This window comes from Urocitellus parryii, unplaced genomic scaffold (assembly GCF_045843805.1).
Source record: "Urocitellus parryii isolate mUroPar1 unplaced genomic scaffold, mUroPar1.hap1 Scaffold_37, whole genome shotgun sequence".
Classification (NCBI taxonomy): Eukaryota; Metazoa; Chordata; class Mammalia; order Rodentia; family Sciuridae; genus Urocitellus; species Urocitellus parryii.
Window position 1 is genome coordinate 12,433,021 of NW_027553327.1, and position 18,192 is coordinate 12,451,212.

At 38.8% G+C, this 18,192-nt stretch overlaps 1 pseudogene; it reads left to right on the plus strand.

The window, feature by feature from the left end:
* The first annotated feature begins 8,245 nt into the window (after nucleotides 1-8,245).
* On the plus strand, nucleotides 8,246-12,563 carry LOC113183352 (mitotic checkpoint protein BUB3 pseudogene; annotated as a pseudogene).
* Nucleotides 12,564-18,192: the final 5,629 nt, after the last annotated feature.

Here is an 18,192-nt window from a genome sequence, read left to right on the forward strand (position 1 = left end):
TGTTGGGGACCTGTGAAGGAGTGGAAAGACTGTCCCAGTGGTGTTGGGATGAGCCCCTCGCCATGCCCCACCTACACCCCTCCCTTCCTCAGTGCCACCTGCAGAACCCAGTTTAAGGCGGGGTGCTTCCTCCCCAGGGGTCTCTTCTTGTCCTGTACATTACCCCACCCACCAAGCCTGGCCAGATGGCACCATGGCCCAGCAGTGCAGAGCTCTTTAACTGTAAAAGCATCTCCTCTTCCTCCCCCTTCAGCTCCAGTCTCCCCAGTTAAGGTTCCTCCAGCAGCCAGGCAGCCCTGCTTCTCCAGCAACTTGGCACTTGGCCTTCTGCCTTCTGATAGCTCTCCCCACAGACCTACCCAGTGCACCTGGGCCACGCTGCCCGTGAGTGCCATCCCCTGCCACACACTGCTGCTACCAGGGTCTAAAACTCCAATTTGGCTGTTTCCCTGGCAGTAGGAGGGGGAGGCCAGGCAGGCTGGGCCTTAGAGTCCCCCAGTGGGCACCAGTTTTCTGTCTGCTCCCACTGTGGATGCCATTGTGTACCACAGGTGGCAGTTATCTACACAACCAGCTTTGCTCTGAGCCTCCTCCAGGTGTGCCCACATCCTTTATCCCTAACCTTTTCTGTGGGGTTCCACACATCCCCTTGACCCCATTCTTCAGCAGCAGAAGAAAAGGAAAGGAACCCCCCAGCTGGCCAGGCTCCTCTTAGCCAACAAGCACTCCAAGCCCACTCAGCTGCTCCAGACCCCACACCCTGGCTCACAGTGCCCATCTGCTGCCTGCCCTCCTCATACAAGTCTCTGGCCCAAGTAGGAACAGGGAGAGTGGGACAGTGACATGGCTGGAAAGGACAGCTGAAGGATCCTGGCCAGCTGGGGCTGGCAAGGTCAGCAATATCCCCTGGAACAGCCTGGGGTCTCGAGCTAGTCTGGGGCTAAGTGGCCTGGTCACTCCACAGATCTGTCATAGCTCTGCCAGCTCTGGGCTGGGAAGGGGTCAGAAGCCTCAGTCAGCCTGAGGCTGAGCCCCAGCCAGCACCCAGTACAAGAAAGGAGACTTCCTGCCTGCACAGGGTCTTGCCTAAGAATGACAGGAGGAAGCACTGACGCTTTCCACCTGGGCAGACACAAGCACCCCACTACACAGAGGTCGTCACCATGTACCCTGCAGAGCCCCCAGTTTCTTGTCTCTGCTGCCCAGGATGTAGTAGTTGGATCCATGTTCCCTGCAACCCTCCAGCTCCCAGTGCTCTGATTCAAGTACCTAATCTCCCCTAATTCCCTTACAGGAGGCTGAGCCTGGAACAGGGCTGGGCTGCAGTTGCTGTCTGCTGACTCACTGTGCAGTCAGCACCTCTGTTTCTCCACCACCACAGCCAGGCCCCATCTCTCTGGGCCTCGGCAGGATTTGGGTAGGAGTCGGGGGTCACCAGGCAGCACAAATCAGGATCCCAGTGTAGAAGCTGCTGAGGCACCTTTATATGAAAGTACTACTTTGGCATCAACATCCAAAAACCCTAAGCACCTAGGTCTTAACAGTGCTTCCTGAAATTATATGGTCAATCTGTGGGTTCCCAACCCCCCATCACACCCAGAGCCTGAGCTGCCAAGCCAGAGAAGCTTCAACAAGCTTATGCAGGCAGCCAGTCACTGCACAGGTTTAAGGGGACCTGGCCACAGCCCTCAGCAGGTACACAGGTTGACTCTGGCCTAGCAAGAGTGGTGGACACCCCAAAGTGTTTTTAGGCTTCTGGGGGACAGTGTCTTGCCCTGCAGTCTGCTCAAGACCTACATTCCAGCCACCAGTATGTTTCGAGTGGTGATTTACCCCAGTAAAGACCATGGGGCCCAGGGGTTCATCCAAATATATCAGCTTCAGGGGACCTCAGCCACCCTGCAGGTAGACATCCCCACTGGTCAGCAGGACTAAGGCCAGAGAGAGGCTGTTGCATGAATATGCTCCAGGAAAGGGCAGCTGCTCACCTTCCCAGGCACCCATTCAACAGAGGAGGAAACTGAGGCCCCAAGAAACCCACCCAGGGACACATGCTGAAGCACCTTCCTCCTGCCTGGTTTGAACTGGGGTCTTAGGAATGTGCTTCCTCATAAACACAGCAGAAGCTTCTCAGCAGGGGAAACTGAGGTCAGACTTTTTCCTCTCTGATGTCTATGGACCACACTGGGTTCCTCAGCCTGCAGAGGGCTTCTCCAGCCTGCAGGACTCTTGGATCCCTCTCCCACCTGGGCTATCCCCAGGAGCTCCTGAAGCTGGCCCCAGCCCACCCATGCTCCTCACCCCACCCCATCCCAGGGAACCCCTCTGAGCGAACTCGCACAGAACTTTGCTATTCTCTGCTCCTTGCAGGGTTGGGCCTGTATTTCCAGGTGAACCTAGAGTGGGAGGTGGCTCAGGGACCCTGCAGAGTACCTCATCCCATTCCCAGGAACCCCGCTTGCAGGCCCTCTGCCTCCACTGAAACAGATCCAGTGACCTGTGACCTCTGTGTCCTTTCAGAATGTATTTCCAAGGGCAGCTCCTGAGCCTGTGCCTCACCTTAGACCCTGGGCCTACTCACCGCCCCCACTCCAGGGGAAATTCTTTCCCAGAATCAAGTGTCAGTGCCCCACTGGCTGTCCCCTCCACTGAGCCAACAGGCCCAAAATAGCCCCAGCTGTCAGCAGGCATCTATCTCGGTACAGCTGGGGGCAGGGCCGGCCGGACCCCCAGGCAGTACAGTGAGTACAATTACTCATCCATTGGCATTTCCCTTTTTGCTGTGCAAAGGGTATATTCATTCTGAAATATTTTGATGTGTATTTTGTCCAGTGTGTGTTACTCAAGCTTCATGGAAATTTAATTATCAGTTTTTTTTAATTGGTTGTTCAAAACATTACAGAGCTCTTGACATATCATATTTCATACATTAGATTCAAGTTGGTTATGAACTCCCAATTTTACCCCAAATACAGATTGCAGAATCACATCGGTTACACATCCACATTTTTACATAATGCCATATTAGTAACTGTTGTATTCTGCTACCTTTCCTATCCTCTACTATCCCCCCTCCCCTCCCCTCCCATCTTCTCTCTCTACCCCATCTACTGTAATTCATTTCTCTCCTTGTTTATTTTCCCATTCCCCTCACAACCTCTTATGTGTAATTTTGTATAACAATGAGGGTCTCCCTCCATTACCATGCAATTTCCCATTTCTCTCTCTTTCCCTCCCACCTAATGTATCTGTTTAATGTTGATCTTTTCTTCCTGCTCTTCCTCCCTGCTCTGTTCTTAGTTGTTCTCATTTTATCAAAGAAGACATTTGGTATTTATTTTTTAGGGATTGGCTAGCTTCACTAAGCATAATCTGCTCTAGTGCCATCCATTTCCCTGAAAATTCCATGATTTTATCATTTTTTAGTGCTGCGTAATACTCCATGGTGTATAAATGCCACATTTTTTTTTATCCATTCATCTATTGAAGGGCATCTGGGTTGGTTCCACAGTCTAGCAATTGTGAATTGTGCTGCTATGAACATCGATGTGGCAGTATCCCTGTAGTACGCTCTTTTAAGGTCTTCAGGGAATAGTCTGAGAATGGCAGCAGCGGCTTTAATCTAATTATCAGTTGTTTTTGTCTTAAAATGGGAGATAAACTGTAGTTGAAATGGTCAGGTTTTTAAGGCATTTATCTTCTGGTGACATTTTGCTCTGTTGTGACATGCATTTTGTAAGTACATGTCTGTATAATAACACACATATTTCATGTCAATATTTTTGTTCATAGAACCAGTTTTAGTAAAAAAAAGGTTTTCTATTTTTTCACTTCATCATTCGATATGTTTGAGCCTCTGTTCATGTTCTACAGGTGGGAATTTATTATGATCACCATCTGATAAAAGAAGCTGGTAGCAAAGTTAGGGTTAATTTTTATTTTTACCACAAGGTCATTTGTCATAACGAGGTTTTACTTAGGGGTTTTACAAGTTAGCATCAAAGTAGGCAATTAAGAATATTAACATTAACCAGCATTATTATAATTAATTCTTTTTTTACTTTTGGGATTTCACAGTGGGATTGAGAATATATGAGGAGTATCATTTCTTAGAAGTATTTTTAAGTGTAGCAGATGCAACCAAGCTTACATATTTCCATTAAAATATGTAGCCCTGAATCTGGGCTGGGGTTGTGGCTACACCTCAACATATATGTGTGTGTGTGTGTGTGTGTGTGTGTGTGTGTGTGTATGCTTTGAAATCCTGTCACTTTTGATTTTCAATTATGTAGAATACCTTTCTGAGTGTTGATTATATTTGTATAAGTTCATTTCATAGTTTTTGCTATTTAGAATACCTCTAAATGCAAATGAGGGCTCTCATGAGGAAACTAAATGTGTAAATTTTGGTTTCCCACAGCAGTTCTGTGATGTAACCCAGGGCCTCCAAGCCCCAGCTTAGTGGTTTGGTTTAGAATGATGATGGTATAAATGGAGAAAAGGGATGCATACTTGATTGTTTTATTTGTTCATATGCGTTATAATTGAGAATAAAATATATTTTGACATACATAAATGGAGTATAACTTCTCATTTTTTTTTTTGGTTGTATATGATGTAGATTCACACTGGTCATGTAATAATATATGTATATAGGTTAATAATGTCTAATTCATTCCACTATTCTTCCTACCCTCCTACCCTACTCCACTCCCTTCACTCCCCTCTGCCTTATCCAAATCACCTGTATTCTTCCCTAGAGGGCATCCTCCTATCTCAGTCTCTAAACTCATGGACATTACAGGTGTGCAACACAGTGCCTGGCTTTTCTTCTCATTTATTCTGAGGTCCCAGGCAATATTTCTTCTCTCAAAGATTTATATTGTTTAACACCTCATAAGTACATATTAGTATGTACAATGTAATTACTTTGATTCCTGGGTAATATCTATCTCAATTTTTATGATTTTTTATTGTAAATATATTTTAAATATCCTCCTTTCTATCTAGTTTTAGTTATTCAATGCTGTATTCACCTGCCTCTGCCATAGAACACAAGAACTTATTCATCCTAACTGTAATGGTGTTCTGGTTGACCAATCTCTCTCCATCCTCCCACCCTCTACACTCTTCCCAGCTTCTAGTAACAACTATTCTCTCAACATCTATGAGATTGACTTGTAGAATTCACATATAAGTGGAATCAGGTAATATTTGTTTTTCTGTGCCTGGATTATTTTATTTAACTTAATGTCCTCCATGTTTATCTCTGTTGTTGCGAATGACAGGACTTCTTTTAATTTTGTGGTCAAATAATATTTCTTTGTATATATCACATTTTCTTTATCCATTTGTCAGTTTATGGGCACATCTGTTGTTTTCATTTCCTGGCTATTATGAACAGTGCTGCAATCAGTAGGGTAGTGCAGGTGTTTCTTTGCCATGCTCATTTCATTCATTTTTGTATACCCCCAATAGTGGAATTTCAAGATATGTGGTAGCTCTATTTTTAGTTTTTGGAGGACTCTCCATACTTTTTTCTATAATAACTGAACTAACTACATTCCAACCATCACACTCTTAAAAAATGATTTTTGTATCTTGCCTCCCACATTTATCCCAATATTTCCCTAATATTATGGCTTTCCAAGTATGAAAATATCTACCTATCCAAACCGTTATCTCACTGTCCTCAATACTGTCATGTAAATAAAAAGTTTTTACAACTGTTTCTCAAACACACAATGACAGTTTCTGTCTGGAACTTTACTAGATTTTTTTGCAACAATATCTTTGACTTTCTCAATAATTTACATAGTTTATTCCAGTATACTTAATTTTAAGTGTTTACTGTGTTATTATAAAATTGATTTGTCATTTTTACTTTACCATATTTGTTAATAGTACCTTAATTTTACCTTTATATCCCAAGGGATGGAATCTAGGGCCTTGTGCATGTGAGGAAAGCACCCTACCAACTGAGCTATATCCCCAGCCACAGACTACATTATAAAAATGGAGAATTTCATAGATACCATTGAATTTATGTATTGAGATGCAAGAATAAATAAAATGGCCACATGAGTCATGAATAAAGAATAATTTGAGATTATTCAAAAATAATATCAATAATGATGATATAAATTAAGATTTACTAATAATTAAAATGTCTATTTTTCTCGCACTTAAGACAAATAATCAACCTAGTCAGCAAGAAAATGAGCACATACATTATTATCTAGGCAGTATATATATCCATGTAAGGTCTAAAAATATTTGGCTTTTATTTGGTGCTAAAGTTAAGAAAAGTCACACATCACTATTGCTGCATTATTTAAATAAAATTCTTTTTGTTAATCTTTTCTTTTTTGCTGGCATTGTAAGGATTTCTAGTAGAAATAATGTATTAATTTATTGAGGTATTCTGCTTAACTTGCATCATAGACTCCTCAAGATTTACATTTAATATGTAAAAATATTTTGACATGCATAATCTATTTTTATTTCATCAACACATTTTCTTAAGTTATGTATTTATGAACCACATAAACAAAAATATTCTACAAAGGTGATAACAAAATGAAGAGAAATAAAACAATTCTATTAAACATATAATAATAATCTATGTTCACCATTGAGCATCAAATTTTTAAATTATCATATCTTGGCATTTTTCCCTTTGTTTCCTACCACAAATTATATTATTCAATACATCTTATACAAAAACCTTTATTTCTTATTAATAATGTTTTCCAGCTAAAGCAGAATTTTCTGAATATTTCTCTCTGTGTGTGTATGTTTGTGTGCATAAACGTGTATGACTGTGTGTGTGTGTGTGTGTGTGTGTGTGTGTGTGTGTGTGTGTGTATAGAGAGAGAGAGAGGGGAGAGAGAAGGACAGAAAGACTTTTTATGTTAGGTAAATATATTTGTATTTGTATGGAAACTCTGGTATAATTTTGCTATAAAATTTGAACTTAAAAATGAAGTATCTGATATAAATCGTTTATAAACAGAAAAATGAAATATCTGATAATAAACAGAAAAATGAAAATTGAAAAAGTATTATCTGCTGGTACATTCTTTATTTTGTAATTGATCTTTTAATATTAGATATTGATCAGATAATATCAGCTACTAAAAATAGCATTGTTGGGGCTGGAGTTATGGCTCAGTGGTAGACTGCTCACCTAGCATGGGCGAGGCCCTGGGTTCAATCCTTAGCACCACATAAAGAATAAATTAATTAAAAAGATATCCAGTTGTAACTGAAATAAAAATTTTACCCATCTTTCCTACTTCCAAATCATACCCATTCCCTAAAAATGAGTGTTCTTCTAATAAAGTTCACTATATAAATCTGTTGAAAATCAGATTGTCTATGTACTTTGTTAAGCTATTAATACTTGATGTGCAGCCTCCAATCTAGCTCCTATTGCAACCTGTTCTCAGATGTTTCCTTTACAAATGTCCACTCCAAAATTCTCACATCAGGCCACAGTGTCTCACATCTTCTGAGTAGGCTCACAGCTTCCTCCTAAATCCCCCATACTGTTTCCCTCCACCAGAGACGTTGACAGTCCTGGTGTTCTCTTGCCCTCCTGTTTCAAGGTTGATTCCTTCCACTTTTCAAGGCCAATCCTGCCTTCAGAACCATCCAGCTATAGCTACATAATGCTCTAGTCAAATGGACCCACTGGTTTTTCTTCAACCATCTCTGTGCTTCACTCTGAAGTCACTGTTCAGGTAATTTCTGAACCTCATGTAAAAATCTTCCTTTTAACTGAAATCTCTGCTCATAAAAATTTTACCCATCTTTCCAGAGGAACCAAATCAAACATTAATTCCATATAGCATTTCAGAGTTTTTAAACTCATATAAAGTGATTTCTCTCTCATTTCTATCATCACCTTTTGAACCTCTCTCATCACCAGAAAATGGGGCATCAGAATGTTGTCTTCACATACCTACTGCTCCTATGAGGCAAAAAGCAGAGGGATGGTCATGTCACTTCTCCACACTTCCCTCAGAATTTAGTTTAATGCATATGTACACAAGAACTACTCAAATTTTTGTTAAATATAAAAACCAGACTAAAGTCACTAAACTGGACTAAAGAAAACAATATCAAAACATAAACTACTTCTCTGAATACTACTATTGCTGGGGCTTCTAGTTTAAGGTTGTGAATTAAATACATGTACAAAATTGTTTCCTATTGTTTCTGAGACCCTCTGAAAATGACAATGAATACAAACGGTAAGCTGGGTGCAGTGGCACATGCCTGTACTTCCAGCTACTTAAGAGGTTAAGGCAGGAGGATCACAAGTTCAAGGGCAGTTTAGACAACTCATGGAGACCATGTCTAAAAATAAAAAGAACTGGGAATGTTTATAAGTGGTAGAGCATCCCCGGGTTTAATCCCCAATACCTACCAATCTAAATAAGGTAAAAAATAAATAAGATAAATAGATACATAAACAATATATAAATATAAAAAAGGGCGGGAATGTAGCTCAGTGGTAGAGCACTCCTGGGTTCAATTACCAGTCCCAAAAAAAAAAAAGATAACATGTATTTATTTAACAAAAAAGGGGAAAAATCTCCATGGAAGAGATGAAGACATTTAACAAATTCATGAAAAATGAAGAACAGTAACTGATATCTTCAGTGCTAACAGAGAAAGCAACAGGAGAAGATCTATCTATTAGAGGCACTGGACTCTCAAGAGGACATGTCCCTCTCCACAGAACAGAGGTAAGAACTGAGGCTGAACTTCTGTACGAAGAATAGAGGACCTCTCCAACTCCAGGCAAAGGGGTGAACAAACTAAACTTGGAGAACCAGGCAGCAAAAGTGGTTGCTGAAACCCTAAAGCAAAGTCTCTATATTCTGGCAACTAGGATTCTACCTCTAATTTATTATCAAGCTTGCTTGTCTAATTTCCTTAGAGCCAAGCCTAGTCAGTTGATATCCCTACTGAACACAATGGATACTTACTTGGCTTTGAAGTCTCATTTCTAATAATGAACATAACCAGGAACAATCACACTTAAAAGGAAAGCCTACAACATGAAAACATCCAGAACAGACTGCAACTTACTACTCCCCCAAATGAACTAATCCAGGGAATGAAAATAAATAGAGGGCTCAAAGAGTAACTTAAAGAAATCTGCAGTTACTGCATTCAGGATCCCCTCAATTAACACTGATGATGGCTATGAGAACTTTCCTAACATCACAACAACTGTACACTGAGGGATACCACAGTCTCAAAAACTCAGCCTCTGCCCACTTTAACATGTCAAAACTGGTTAGAGCTATGCTGAATCATCTTCTCTTTCTGCCTTCTGTCTAGGTGATCTCATCTGCATGCTGCAGGGTCCATCTGATCCTCACCAGTGTCTCCTAATGTATTAAATGTGCTCCTCTCTATGTCATCTGTCATTTTTTCTTTCCATTCTCCCTCCCTGTGCCCAGGCCACCAGGAAGGCCTACTTTTAAACAATGTGAAATCGACCTATTCCCCTCCATCTCTGATGTCACCTATCTAAGCCAAGTCACTGCTTGCCTGGTTATCTAACCATCACAGGCTCCATATTTCATTTGTGTCCTTCCAATACAATCATGAAATACTCTGACATCTTTAAGAAACCTAACCTACCACCCTTCACTATTTGACAAAATTCCTTCCTATGGATAACAAGGCCTTGAGCCCCTCCTCATTTCATCTTTCTCCTGCTTCAGTTCTCAGCTTTTTTTGACCATTTTATAAAGCAGTCCAAATATCTGTTAAGAGTATCCTGTTGATTTTTTTAGAACTTACCATAAGCTAAAATTACCATTTTAAAACCACTAACCCATGTCCTTTTCCCATTTAATTGGTAGCTTCACAAAGGCAGGGATCACATTAATTTCCTTTTTTGGGTGCCAGGGATTGAACTTGGGGGCACTCGACCACTGAGTCACATCTCTAGCCCTATTTTGTATTTTATTTAGAGACAGGGTCTCATTGAGTTGCTTAGTGCCTCACTTTTTGTTGAGGCTGGGTTTGAACTCATGATCCTCCTGTCTCAGACTCTCGAGCTGTGGGATTACAAGTGTGCACCAATGTACCAGGCTCATATTACTTTTTGCACTGTAAGCACAGTGAGTAGCATAACTGTCTGGCACCAAGGATATGCTCAATAAATATTAGTTGGTTAAGTAAAGGATACACCTGTTTTCATCAGTAGGTTAGACAGTGAATTAACCCAACAGGAATTCTTACAGGAAGCATAAAGATAATAACATAAAGATAATAATAAATACTTGCTTTGTCTAGCTGCATTCATTTCACCAATATAAACCTGCCCCTTAGTCCTAGAGTTAAGAGACATTTTTCAAAATTTTATTACCAACTACAGTCTTCTTAACATATGTCTCAGAGCAGTGTTTGAAATGAGTCCTCTTCATTTATATTAGCAGGTTTGAATCAGTTACTAGAGTTCACTGCAACCCAAACTCCCTTGTAAAATATCATACATTAGAATCTTACTATGTTATGGAGCTCAGTAACAGGCCCCTCCTATGCAAAGCATTTCCTTACTAATGTGCTTAAAGTATCATAGGAAACAGTTTCCTCTTACTATTCCTGTGAGCCTTTCATCAATCCACTAATACTAAAGTTCAGCAAACTTTTTATGTACAGGCACCAAAAAACATAGCAACTAGCCAAAACTACAAAAGATATAATGAGACACAGAAACACAGTAATTACGTGAGACTGTAAAAATGCCACTCTCAGTACAAGATAGAGCAATAGGATAAGTCAAAGTAAAGCAATAAGAAAATCCAAACAACATAACTGCTATAGTTTGGATCTGGAACATGCCCACAAAGGTCTCTGTACAAATGAAGTCCTGATGTCCAGTGTGGTGCTCGTGAGGTAGAGTCTAGAGGGAGGTCACCAAGTTCCTCGGGGTGTGGCCTCCAAGGACTGTGAGCCAAGTTTCTTCCCCTCTCACTTCCCCACTACTCCCACCACAATTCACTCTCAACACAGGTTCAAAAGCCCTCATGGATTGGAGCCCCCCAAACTGTGAGCCAAAATAAAGTTTTACTCTTTATAAGTTGATCATTTCAGGTATTTCACAGTAACAGAAAGCTGACTAACACAATAATCAATGCAGACCTTATGAACATACAGTAATGCTGTGACCTGAAAAAATAACACATATTCTCACATACCCATATAACAAGCCACAAAAATTGATTATATACTAAGCAAAAACAAAATAAAACAAACTCCCCAAACCTAAGGCCAAGTGACTCCATAAAATTACTAATGTTACAGAAAACTCTTTGATCATTATGCAAAAGCAACATAATTTACTAACAGAAACAAAACTCAGAAAGGCTTCTCTGGAGATTTAAAAGCTTTGTCATGAAAATTAAAGAACTTGTTAAAAATGACCCATGAAAATACTGCATTTCAGAATCAATGGGATCCACTGAAAACAATGATGAAATACAACAAAAACCAAACAAGAGGAGTGAATTAAATTTTGACCCCCAAAGTAGAAAAAGAACTACAGAGTACAGAGAACAAAAGCTAAAAATGAGAAAAAAACAAAACAGATCTAGACCACACACACTGGCTTAAGTAAAAACAAGATGGCACAGATATACAAGAAGTAAGATAACCAATGAAACAAGAGAAATTTAAAAATTTTTTAAAGAATATCTTCTTTGCAAACCTGTAAACAAATACACCTGGAATTCTACATAAAATGCACAATTTACTACAAAAATACAATTTATCAAAATTCATTCCATTAGAATTAGAAAGCCTAAACAAACTCATTTTCATAGCAAAAAACAGTTATCAAGAAACTGCTCCCCTGAGTGCTCCGAGGGAAGCTGCGAGGCTGCGGCAAGGCAAGCTGTTGAGACGCTACTTCAGGCAAGCTCAAGATAACCGGTTCTAACAAGTTCAAGCTGAACCAGCCACCTGAGGACGGCATCTCCTCCATGAAGTTCAGCCCCAACACCTCCCAGTTCCTGCTGGACTCGTCCTGGGACACGTCCGTGTGCCTCTACGATGTGCCGGCCAACTCCATGTGGCTCAAGTACCAGCACACCGGTGCCATTCTGGACTGCGCCTTCTACGATCCAACGCATGCCTGGAGTGGGGGATTAGATCATCAGTTGAAAATGCATGATTTTAACACTGATCAAGAAAATCTTGTTGGAACCCATGATGCCCCTATCAGATGTGTTGAATACTCTCCAGAAGTGAATGTGATGATTACTGGAAGTTGGGATCAGACAGTTAAACTGTGGGATCCCAGAACTCCTTCCAATGCTGGGACCTTCTCTCAGCCTGAAAAGGTGTATACCCTCTCAGTGTCTGGAGACTGGCTGATTGTAGGTACAGCTGGCCGCAGAGTGTTGGTGTGGGATTTACGGAACGTGGGCTATGTGCAGCAGCGCAGGAAGTCCAGCCTGAAATACCAGACTCGCTGCATAAGAGCATTTCCTAACCAGCAGGGCTATGTATTAAGCTCTATTGAAGGCTCCTAACATCATTTTGTGACTGTAAACAATTATTTATTAGCAAACAATTGATCCCAGAAGGGCAAATTGTTTGAGTCAGTAATGAGCTGAGAAAAGACAGAGCATATCTGTGTATTTGGAAAAATAATTGTAACATAATTGCAGTATATTTAGACAGGCATCTATTTGGACCTGTTTCTATCTCTAAATGAATTTTTGGAAACATTAATGAGGTTTACATATTTCCTTGACATTTATATAGTTCTTATGTCCATTTTAGTTGTCCAGCCACTGGTGATTAAGGTTGAAATGAAAAAAAATGTAGTGCGAATGAGACTCATTTCAAAGTAATTCCTTAAATCAGAACACGAACTCAGCTTGGCCTATTCTGAGTAGTTCCAAATAGTATTATACAGTCACGCTTTTTATTTTTAATTTACATTATTTGCAAATGTATATCTTTGATTAGGACTTAGACTATTACTAAAATTTTATTTTATCCATGATGTATTTTTTTTAATTCTTTGATATAGAGAAGGGTCTTATTTTTTAAGTATTTCAGTGAAAAATGAGTTCATTGTGAATGCATCTTTTGAAATGTATTTTCTTCATTGCAGGTCCACCTAATCATCTCATGAAAATGGTTTCTCTATGGAAAGCTTTGTTTGCTTCCTACAAATACATGCTTATCCCCTAAGGGATGTGTTATAGTCATTGTGAACATGTTATTTAGTATGTGGATTTGTTTTTTGTTTTACAAGAAATTTGCCTGTTTATTTTTTAATAGATTGTTTAGGATGAGGAGTCTTCGTCCTTACACAGTAGTGTGAAGAATTCCTCCTATCATCCCCCATGTAAGCCCAGTTGCTGTTTATGAGCAGTTCCAGTTTTTTTGTAGTATAATCTAAACCTGTTATTTCCCTGCTGTATAATAAATCAGATTCGGAACAAAAAAAAGAAACTGCTCCCCCCCCCAAAAAAAAATTTGCCAATTCCAGATATACACAATCTGTGTGGGAAAAATTTCAACTGTATCTGAAAGACACAAAAGGAGATTTGACCAATGGCAAGATATCCCTGTCCTTGGATACAACTCAGCACTATAGAGAGTCCAGTTTTAAGATGTGTCACCTGAAGCGACACATCTGCATATATCTTGTTTGAAAAATGGTCATACTTCACAATTTCAAACAATAACTAAATCAACAAAAACACAGAATATAAACAAGCAAATAAACTTATTTCAAACACATAATTTAACTATACTGAAGTGGAAAACAAAATAACTCAAATAACTTCTGAACATTACTTTGACTCCATGCTATCTGACAATTATAAACAAATCATAATTGCCATTTCTTTTGTTTTATAACAGTGCCCCATTTAACTCTGAACCTACTTTCAATGCATTCTAGGATCGAACAAGGAAGTAAAAATATGAGATCCAGGTTTCTCACTTTCAAGAGAAAGGAAGTACAAAAATAAGAAAATACAACACAACTCTATTGTACTGCACTGGAACTTAGATTCAGTACAAACTCATAGCAAGATACAGAGAAAAAAGAGAAGAGACGCATGTACATGGAGGGTGTGTGTGAACACACACACACACACACACACACACAAACACACACACACACACACACACACAAACACACACACACACACACACATTTCCTGACTGTCTGCACTAAGACCTAGAATCAATGACATTCTAGTAAGGAATCAACAGTACACCTAGCACCCAGATCCTAACCCTCAATGCCATCATTAATGAATAAGGAACCACAGATGGCTGGAATCATAGCTAATTCAGGGTGGAGCAGAATTACAAGGTGAGTCTGGAAAATAAGGTGCCAGAAATCAAAAATACCTGAAGAATGAAGAGTCAATGTCAGGACACAGAAACCACTGCTTGAAGCTGGGCACAATGGCACATGCCTGTAATCCCCGTGGCTTGGGAAGCTGAGGCAGGAGGACTCCAAGTTCAAAGCAAGCCTCAGCAATTTAGTGAGACTCCATCTCCAAAAGGAAAAAGGTGAGGAGGGGTTGTGGATGTGGCTCACTCTAAGTGCCATAAACAAAAACAAAAACAAAAAACAAAACCACTGCTTTAAAGGACTTCCCACTGGCCATATATAGAACAATTTGAGCATAAAAATAAATTACTGTAAAAAAAAAATAAAAAAAAAAATAAATTACTGTAATAACAGATTAGATTCCACTGAATAAAACATGAATCCATGAGTCCATGCTAATGTCAATATATTAAAAAAAAGAGTGAAAAAGAAAAGCTCTTTCTTACAGAATTTCAACTAAAAAATGCAAAAGAAATAATCAAATTAGAAAAACCACTATTTCACATAGTAGTAAATGATTTAGACTAAATCATCAATGGATATGAAAATCCGAGCAGCAAAATAGTGATCTAATCTCACAGCATTTCCTGGCAAACTATTTATTAATAAGGTACAAAAGAGTAACTTTTCAACAAAGAATTCTGACTGACACTATTTTATTTTTATTTATTTATTTATTTTTAAAATATTTATTTTTCAGTTCTTGGCAGACACAACATCTTTGTTTGTATGTGGTGCTGAGGATCGAACCCGGGCCACATGCATGCCAGGCAAGTGCGCTACCGCTTGAGCCACATCCCCATCCCACTGACACTATTTTAAAGAAATAACAAAGTTATCATGATCATCAGGAATGAGACAAACTGGCATCATACTGCCACATAATGGCACACTGAGAAGACACAGCACCATTTTTGTAGTATTCCTGCCTGAAATGCATAACCTTAAACTAACAATGAAGAAAAACAGACCAACTCAAACTGGGAGACATTCTATAAAACAACTGGATTGTACTCTCAAAAAATGTCAAGATCATGAAAGTTAAAGAAAAAACTAAGGAACTGTTACAGATTAAAGAAGCTTTGAAAGAGACAAAGTACTATTTGTGTTCTTGGATTGTACTCTGGCTTGATTTTTGGTTTTTTGCTCCAGACACTATGCAAACCTAACACTCTCTAAACCATTGAGACCATGAATATGGTCTTCACATTAGGCAGTGTCATTGGCAATATCCTGATTTTGTAACTGTACTATGGTAATGTAAGAGAAATGTTCTTATTCTTAGGAAACACATGGAAGTATTTAGGTGAAAAGAATCATGACAGCAACTTACTCTCAAGTGGTTTACGAAAAGTGTGTAGAGACAAAACTGTAATGAGAATGTACTAAAATGTTAACTAGGAAATCAGAGAATGGTATGTGTTACTATTCTTGCAACTTCTCAGTGAATCTGAGCTTATTTCAAAATAAAAAAAAATGCTTCAGACAATGTATTCATTTTATATGTTCCTTTATCAGTAAGCACAAAAATGTTTCATGCAGTAAAAAAGAAATCTAATAAATTTAAAAACATTCTTTTCATTGTACAGAAACTCTAAGTGATAAGAGAGAACAGTCAGTTTATTTGGCAGTTCCATTTGTTTTTAGTGGTACACAAAGTAACAATGTATCTTGTAATCAATGGAGTCTTATGTTCAAAAAATACAATACAAAGTCTCATAGAAAAAATTGCTCAAAAAGGCAAAAACAACTAGCCCTACCATATGTTCTCAGAAAAAAATACCAATTCTAAGAAAATATAATTCAGTAAAAAAGCCAAAGTAACTTCCTTATCAAAATCACTATTAATACCTTGTGTTGCTAGAATAATCCCACATGGCCACATCTAGGAGGCTTCAAACCCAGGTCTTTGAGGGCTCCTTGAGGATTTTTTGCTGGTAGATCCCTACTACAAGATCCTCTACAGCGAGAAGTTCTAGATCTTGCATGAATTCTTCCATATGTAAAGAAAAAAACAATTAGTGAAGGTGTGTATCAAAATGGAAACAGGTACTATAACACACTTCTGCAGTGACCCACAGTTTTACTTACCTAATGCTCGTGCCATTCGTTTCAAACACCAATTGACTCTGGCTCTATCATCAGACTGGACAAGGGGAAGAAATTATTTGTATTGTATGCCTACCTTAAGTTGCTTTTAATTAATTAATGCTGTCCTCTCAAATGGGTGGGGGGAGATATAGGGAATAAAGACTGAAAAATTTGATAACTAAATGATAACTATTAAAAACAAGTGATATACATTAGAAAAAAAAAACTATTGTTACTACTCACCAGTTACATTTACCTAGCAATGCTAACAAAGTGAGATTTAAGATACGCAAACGCATAAAACTATTAAGAAGGAAAATATTATATAATCTGCTCATGATTAATAAGTACAAAAGTTAAAACCCAATTTCTCTGACTCCTAGCCTAGAAGAATTCAGATAAAATAAATAATATAGTTTTCTCTCAGCATTACAAAAAAGGGGGGATGCTACATTAGACTTTCTGTAAAAGATAATCTTGTGTGGAATAATAGATGTTCAGAATACAGCATCCATTCTTCAGGTTAAAAAGACACTGCAGATATTTCAAAAGGAAAAGCTCAGAAAATATGTTATCTATCCAAGTGAAAATATATTCAGCTTTATAGTCTTCAAAATCTCTCCCAAATCAGTGAAATTTAAAAGAAAAGGAATTATATATTAATCACTCTGAAACTACTCAGAATTAATCTCACACACACAGTTAATACACAGACAAGAATTCTTTTTCTAGGTGCTTTCTGTGGATGATCCGGTATCTAAATGGATACCTTAAGAACTATTAACTGGAAATTACCTTGCAGTAGATAGGTGGCCAGTTCCCTGGGTTTGGATGAATAAATCTATACAGGTTTTGTAATACAGTTGCTTGGTCATGCCCCAATTCAAATTCTTGTGACTAGAATCACCTGAAGGAAATACAAAGGAGGTAGAAGTTCAAACTTTGAACAATATAAATATTATGGTGTAGTCTAGAAGTAGGAGTAAGAGAAGAGAATAGTGGGTAGTTCATATTTAAGCACTTGTTCCATGTGCTGGTATGAATAGGTACTTAACATTTTAATTCATAGTCTTAGTCACTTTAGGAGATTGATGATATATACAAAAGTAAAGGCCACTGAGGATCCCAGAAATGGGTAGAGAAAGATAACAGTTGGTAAATGTGGGGTCAGGACCCAAAACACAGGCTAAAGTGAGCAAGCCTGCAGTGTTTTCACTATTCCCATGCTGCCTCTTGGGAATATTTTGTTAGTAGGGCTGGGGAACACTGTAGTAATGACTACTTTTTAAGAGGTTGTATGATGAAGACTTTCATTTCCAGAATAGACCAAATAATTTGAACCAACTATCCAGGAAAAGAAATAAAATTCCTTGGGAATATTAAGACCATATGACAAGAGTAAACAATTACTAAGTCAAGGTACACAAGAATACAGAAATCCAGAGAAGCAAGGCTAATTTTGGAAAAGTTTTCCCCTGGGTTATTTTACCAGTTCCAAAAGAGAAAGCAGATGGCTGAGCAGTGTGCTTTTGCAGTTTTGGGGTTTCAACTTCTAGAAGCACAGTTTCTAGAAGCCCAGCTAAGATAACAATATTACAGGTCCCAAATTACTTACTTTTTCAAATACTTTATAATCAAGGACAAAAAGACAAGAATGAGAATCAAAATAAAGTTGATAAAGATCCAAAGGTACTCCAGATAAATAA